The sequence below is a fragment of the Nannobrachium achirus genome (genome assembly GCF_963921795.1).
Source record: "Nannobrachium achirus genome assembly, chromosome: 3".
Lineage (NCBI taxonomy): Eukaryota > Metazoa > Chordata > Actinopteri > Myctophiformes > Myctophidae > Nannobrachium > Nannobrachium achirus.
In genome coordinates this window covers 30,233,064-30,240,010 of record NC_137812.1, presented here as the reverse complement: position 1 = coordinate 30,240,010, position 6,947 = coordinate 30,233,064, and positions in this window count along the sequence as shown.

Here is a 6,947-nt window from a genome sequence, read left to right as displayed (position 1 = left end):
CGCCCCCATGTGTACAATCGTACAACAGTAAGAGGTTTCCATTATGAAGCAGTAATTAGGAGCATCTGTGTGTTGTTTCAGGGGGGAAATGGCAAAAATTTGATAGTCAACCGTGTTGACTAAAAATGTACAGTAATCTTGTTATGGATAATCATGTATTTCAATCTTGTTCTAGATTTTTATTTTTATACTGCAATCATGTTATTTGTAAATTCTATATACATGTGTGGTTACGAATAATTTTTGTGTTTTGAAGGTAGAGGCCTTGTATAAGTCCCTTCGGGCTTCTTGCCACCTCCTAGCATGTTTTCTTTTTTAAATATTTTGTTTGTGTACTGTTTTCTGTTTTGTTTTTACATTGTGCTGAATAATACAAATCAAATCACGTCATGCAGAAGTATTCAAAAACAGACAATGCACAACGTGATAACAAATCTGAAGGAAACATTACCTACTATGCAGTGTTCGAGTTATACTCCCAGAGCTATGGTACGTTTTTATCGCATTTTATTCGGGTTTCCGTGTGGTTTTTTTGCTAAACAATCGGGAACGGCACACTACACTTTCCCTTTGCCCCTTTCCACATGCACCAGCCAGCAAGATAGTCAGACAGCGAGGTAGGAGAGATTACAAAACAGCAGCATTACAAGTCTATCCGTGACACGCAAGGCAGCTGGCTAACGCAACTCAGCCCTTATCGCCACTAAAGCAGCAACGTGGCTCCATATCGCACAACACAAGTTACAACTGACAGTGCAAGAATGTTTATTTACCTGTTCGCTGTTGCCGCAGTCCCGTTTGACGCTTTTTCTTTTTCTTTTTCTCATATCCAGAAAGATAAACGTGCATTGTCAAAGCGAAAGTAAACACACACTAGCCTCTGAAAGGGGGGCGGGCGGAAACTCCCAAAGAGTTCTTCTGGAGTCAAGAAATGTTGTCTGCTTTTTCTTTTTGGCCAATGGGACAACGGCAAAGAGCGGTGAGAGCCAATCAGGGACACGAGTAAGTCTGGCTATGCGAGGTTTATCAGAGATGTCTCATTCAGGCTAAGATGGCAGTAGCCTCACCATCATCATGATCATCATCATGATCATGATCATCACCAGCTCCTTCCTTGCCGAGGTCTTGGTAGTTTACATAGATTAGATGCAAGCTATGTTTTTGCTATTTGCTTTACTTTGAGGCATTTTGTTCTCTAAACACTCTTGCTGTTTGACAAATATTTATGGTGCCCGTGAGCTGGGAGGGCACCATAAATAGCTGGGTAGGGACCTACCGGTTAGGAAAGTAGCCTAATGTTGACTGGAGATTGTCACTTAAAAATGTTTTTTAATATTATAAAATGTATTCATGGGTTGCATTTGTAGTCCTAAACGGCCATGTTGAGGACCAACACAGGTTTTTCAATTTGTCTGATTGGCATAGAACTAATGTTCTACGCCCATCAGAACACCTGTATTGGTCCTCAACATGGCTGGTGTAGGACTACAAATGCAACCCATGAATACTTGTAAAGTATATACAGTAACTAGTAAAGTTTTCAAATAAGTGTAGTGGAGTAAAAGTACAACATTTGGATCCAAGATGTAGAGGAGTAAAAGTACTGGAAATTGGAAATACTCCAGTAAAGTACAAATACCTCAAAATTGTACTTAAGTAAATGTACTTAGTTACTTTACACCACTGTTGCAGGCTTTCTGCCTTGCAGTCCTTTCTCCTCTTCTCTATGGATATGCTCTATGGAATCGACATCCTGTAATTCTGATTCCTGCAGAAGGCTTTAAGCTGCCCTGAGAGCAGCATTCAGAAACTGCCCTCAGAGCAGTTTAACATTGTGTATGTCAGGGGTCTTCAACGTTTTCAGGCCAAGGACCCCTTCGTTGAGAAATAGATGAAGCAGGGACCCCCACCACCTGTTCATAGATTCCATATAGTTTCATTGTTTGACAGTACAATCATCAGTGTATTTTGGATTCATGTTAATTTGTGTTTTCAGATATTTAACCACTTGAACCGTCAATACTTAAAACACTTGACCTTTCACTCTGTACTCAGTCTGCTCTGTTTCCCCTCTACACCAAAACTCTTTGCTGAAAATAGCCGATCTACAAGCTCACAACTCCTTGCAGCGCAAGGTGTTGTGAGCTTGTAGATCGGCTATTTTTGGCTAAAGTTCTCAGAATATTGACACTAGGGTTCAAGTGGTTAATAGGGGAAAAAAAAGGTTCTATCACTCAAAGATTTGGAGGACCCCCTGTAGTAATTCTGAGGACGCCCTAGGGATCCCAGACCCCCTGTTGAAGACCCCTGGTGTAAATTTAAGCTGCCCTGAGAGCAGTATTTAGAAATGATATCCAAAATGACAGTATGTCAGTATTGGGGATGGGACGTGATATTATCGTTATCGTGATAAAAAACACTAATGATAATCGTATCGTGGATATTTAAATTATCGTGATATCGTCCTCCGTCATGCACTGGGATCAATTTACCTTTTATTTGCCGAGCAAGCATATCCGGTACCACTTAAACCCTCTATAATTGGTAAAATGTTCCGCCCCAGGACAACAGATTTTGATTGTCGCGATAATATCGTAAATCCCAATTTCTTTGGTCACAATAATCGTGAAATGACATTTTCATATCGTCCCATCCCAAGTCAGTATTATGTAGTATTGAACATTAACATTGTGAAAGTGCTGCAGGTGTACGTTAAAAACTCCCCCACAGGTAAAATCGTACAATATTATGGTAGGAGGTTTCCCTTGTGAAAGTACTGCAGGTGTACGTTAACAACGCCCCCATGTGTACAATCGTACAACAGTAAGAGGTTTCCATTATGAAGCAGTAATTAGGAGCATCTGTGTGTTGTTTCAGGGGGGAAATGGCAAAAAGATTTGATAGTCAACTGTGTTGACTAAAAATGATCAGTAATCTTGTTGTGGATAATCATGTATTTCAATCATGTTCTAGATTTTTATTTTTATACTGCAATCATGTCATTTGTAAATTCTATATATTTATATAGTGTGGTTACGAATCATTTTTGTGTTTTGAAGGTACAGGCCTTGTATAAGCCCTTCGGGCTTCTTGCCTCCTCCTGGCATTTTAATTTAATTTAATTTTGTGTACTGTTTTTTGCTTTGTTTTTACATTGTGCTGAATAAATAAAATAAAATAAAATCATGTCATGCAGATGTATTCAAAAACAGCCAATGCACAACGTGATAACAAATCTGAAGGAAATAGAACCTATGTCTGCAATTAGTGCTCAGATCAAAGTTCTGATTAATCCCAGTTGTCTTTGTTGTGTGATTGAACACACGTGTGTGCGTGGTGTGGTATTGATCAGCCAGATTCAGGTCAATAGTTACGCAAATGATTAATTAATTGACAGTGTGCTTGTGCATGCATATATTACGTGTGTGCATGCAGACCTATGACATTTATCGCCTCATTACGCACTATCACAGGACCCCATTGATCACTGGGAGTGTCAGTGTGTGTGTGTGTGTGTGTGTGTGTGTGTGTGTGTGTGTGTGTGTGTGTGTGTGTGTGTGTGTGTGTGTGTGTGTGTGTGTGTGTGTGTGTACGTGTGTTTGTGTTTCACTCGTGGAAACTCACAGCACTAAAGTGTGTGAATGCATCTAGACTAGATGTAGATGTGCATGTACACGGATCCGAGAAGGCCACATCACCACTGTAATGGCCCGTAAAATATACCAATCAATAATCATGAACACCGAAGCATAGAAAGAAAGCAATGTATGTTTTTGCAAAGCATAACATCACACTTTTAAATAAAAAAACTGATTTATACTTGGCCAAAAATCGCTACAAGCTCTATAAAATCGACTTTCTTTCAGCACGGTACGCCGCTGTACGACGGAGTATAACGAAACCACCTCTATGGTAAATTGCACATGCTAATAGCTCGGGCGTTTCAGGTGAGAATGGGTTCTGCGTCGCTGTCTGATTCTCCTCCATCAACTCTCCGACCCAAGGACAAGCTCCAGCATGCTGTCTGCACTGCTGAGCAGGTTATTGGCTGACAGCTGCCCTCCACCATGGGGCTGTGCATGACACTCATGCAGGTGAAGAGCAGGGTACAGTGAGGAATGCCACTGCCAGCCACACTGCCAGCCAAACATGGTTTGAGAGACGGTTTTGAGAGACAACGGCAAAATAAAATGTGAGATATGCCATCCGTTTAGGCGGCAACAACGTTTTCGGGGGTTGAATCCGCAACAAAGTGAAACCACCTTTCAGAGGGGAAATCTTTGAAGACGCTCCGCCTCGCGTCTCCGTCTAAACAGGCAAAACAGGGGGTTCCGCAAAACATGTGATGTCATGGCTCACGTCGGCTCACCCTGCATTGGTGAAATGTATAACAAAGCAAGCGTGTCAGCTGTGATAGTAAGTTGAACGGACTTGCGTCACTGGTTTATCTGACAGCGCCTCACCGCCATCTAGCTACATGGCATGCACACTACAGCGTTTTTCAATCACTGATGCGTCTCCATGTAAATGCAGAACAACGCAATGGCACTTTGACGTTTTCTGTTCTGATCGTTGACGTCTAAATGGAGCCTTAGAGGGAAGGCAGGCCCTGGTTCAATGAAACCAAGCCACCAGGCTGGGACAGCGAAGGCTATACTATCCAAACTCACCCTCCAATAATAATTAATTTTGGGAGAATAATTGTGTAACACTTCAAATTTTGTTAAACTATTTTAACAAATGTTGTTTTAGAAAGTGTGTTGTCCCATGCAAATGTGTCCATCTGCGGATGCTGAAAATAAAACAACAACAGAACAAACCTGGACAACATAATCAACTAACAACTGCAAAGGTCCTTAAACTAGGGCCCAGAGAATATATCAAAAAGTTTGATACAAGTTTTGATTACAAATACTAGGTTAAAAATGTATCACATACGAATACAGGATAATGACATCTGTACTGACATCAGGATACTGACACCATGATACGGACCAGGATACTGACTGACACCTCTAGGATATTGACCAGGATACTGACACATACTTTAGCGTCACAAATAATCAAATATTAGGCTTGTCTAACCATTTATGGGTTATGCTGTATTGTATCTCAAAAGTAAACTTTAATGCATAAGGTAATTTCTAAAATGCTTCATGTACTAGTTGTATTTGTTCTGAGGGTGGGTAAGCCTATAGGCTCCCTACAGAGCAACCACAGGTGTTATCAATGATTCTAATGAAGGCTCTTTTCCATTTAGTGTAATGGCTCCTAAGACAACTTGGGGCAGTGGTGTGTTTGTGTATGCAATACCTGAGAGTACACTTTTGCGAGGGTCTGCATATATTGCATCCACCTGCAGTTAGTATACTTTTTTTTTCATGAGTCAAATAAAATGTCTAACAAATGGAAGGATAATCAAGAGGCAGTAGGATTTGGAACACATGAGTTATGTCCTCTGAAAATGTTTTGCTTCACATAAAACTGTTGTGTGTAATTACGCGTAAAGACGAAGAAGGCACTTGATATAAAATGGTCTTTTCTCAATAAAAATTTATTGCAAATATATAAATAGTTCTTTTTGTACAGAAATCGTAAGGAGAAAGGTTACATGGTGTTCTGCTGACAGATACAGCAGAGAAAATGAATAATAACTGAACGCTGTGAGAATATGGTACAGTTTATCGGAAAATAAAACGCCTCGCTTGTAAAAAAAGGATTTTCTTTTTAATTCATGATTTTTTGCCTTTTTTCACTGATACTCTGGATAGTGTGAATATTTTGCTTTCACTGATGACATGATGTCAGGACCATGAAAGGAGATAATGAATGGTTTATGATTGATTATTAATTAAAGGGGATCGAGCCAGAGTACATCACTACAAATCTGAAGAGAACATCAAGGTCAATGCTTAGAATTTACAAGGCATTGGAAAAGCTTTTCCTCCTCCTTCTCGAAACAACCCGAAAAGTGTCTGTAAACAACTTCTGTGCTGGGTCCATTTGGTCACATTTGTAGACCTAACACTCAGGATTTTAGTCAGTCGGTGTAGACAGTACAGAGTGAAGTGACTTGAGGGGGCTTATTTTTGTCCATGCTAAACCATAAACCCCTAAACTTATTTGCCTTTTTTTACTATTTTGAAAAACATTTTTAAATAGTTCAAATAACGGCTATTTGAAGTATTTTAAAATGTTTTTTCAAGATAGTAAAAAAAGGCAAAGAAGTTTAGGGCTTTAAGCCCGTATCAGAGTGTACGGTGGAGAGCTATCCACCGGTGGAAAGCTTTCCACCTCAAGTCAGAAAATAAGTGCAGGACATCATAGTACGCCACGGTGGAGTCCTATTCACCGTGACTGACTAGTCTAGATTGACCAATCAGTGAACGAGGTGTAGAGCCTGTCTGTCTGATAGTAAAAACAGAGAGATGTGTTGGGACTCGCGGTGGAAAGCTCTCCACCGCGAGGAATGATGTAACGTTGTAGTTTCATGACTCAAAAAGACTCGAAAAGACTACACCGTGGTGTAAAGCCTTCCACCGCCCAGGCGACTATGATGCCGGCTTTAGGGTTTAGCATGGTGAATGCAGGCTCCAATAGGCTCTGTACTGTACTGTACTAACTGTACTGTACTGTACTGTACTGTACTGTACTGTACTGTTTGTGTTTTCGCCCATGCTTCTCTCTCCACATTTATTTCTCTTTCAGTAACTCCTGTGAAATGTCAGTGGATGCCCAACCAACGATTTCCCAATCTATTGTGCTTTTGCCCCAAGCAGCCGTTGTTTCTGTGGCCCAGATAAAAAAGGTGTCTGCTGAGAGATGGCATGGAATAAAGGCTCTGCATGCTAATACACAGCAGGAGGAAAAAAGGAGAAAAAAAGAGAAGGAAACAAATGGAGCGGGTGGTCGAGAAGGAGTTGTGGGGAGGGTGGGGGGGGGGGCGG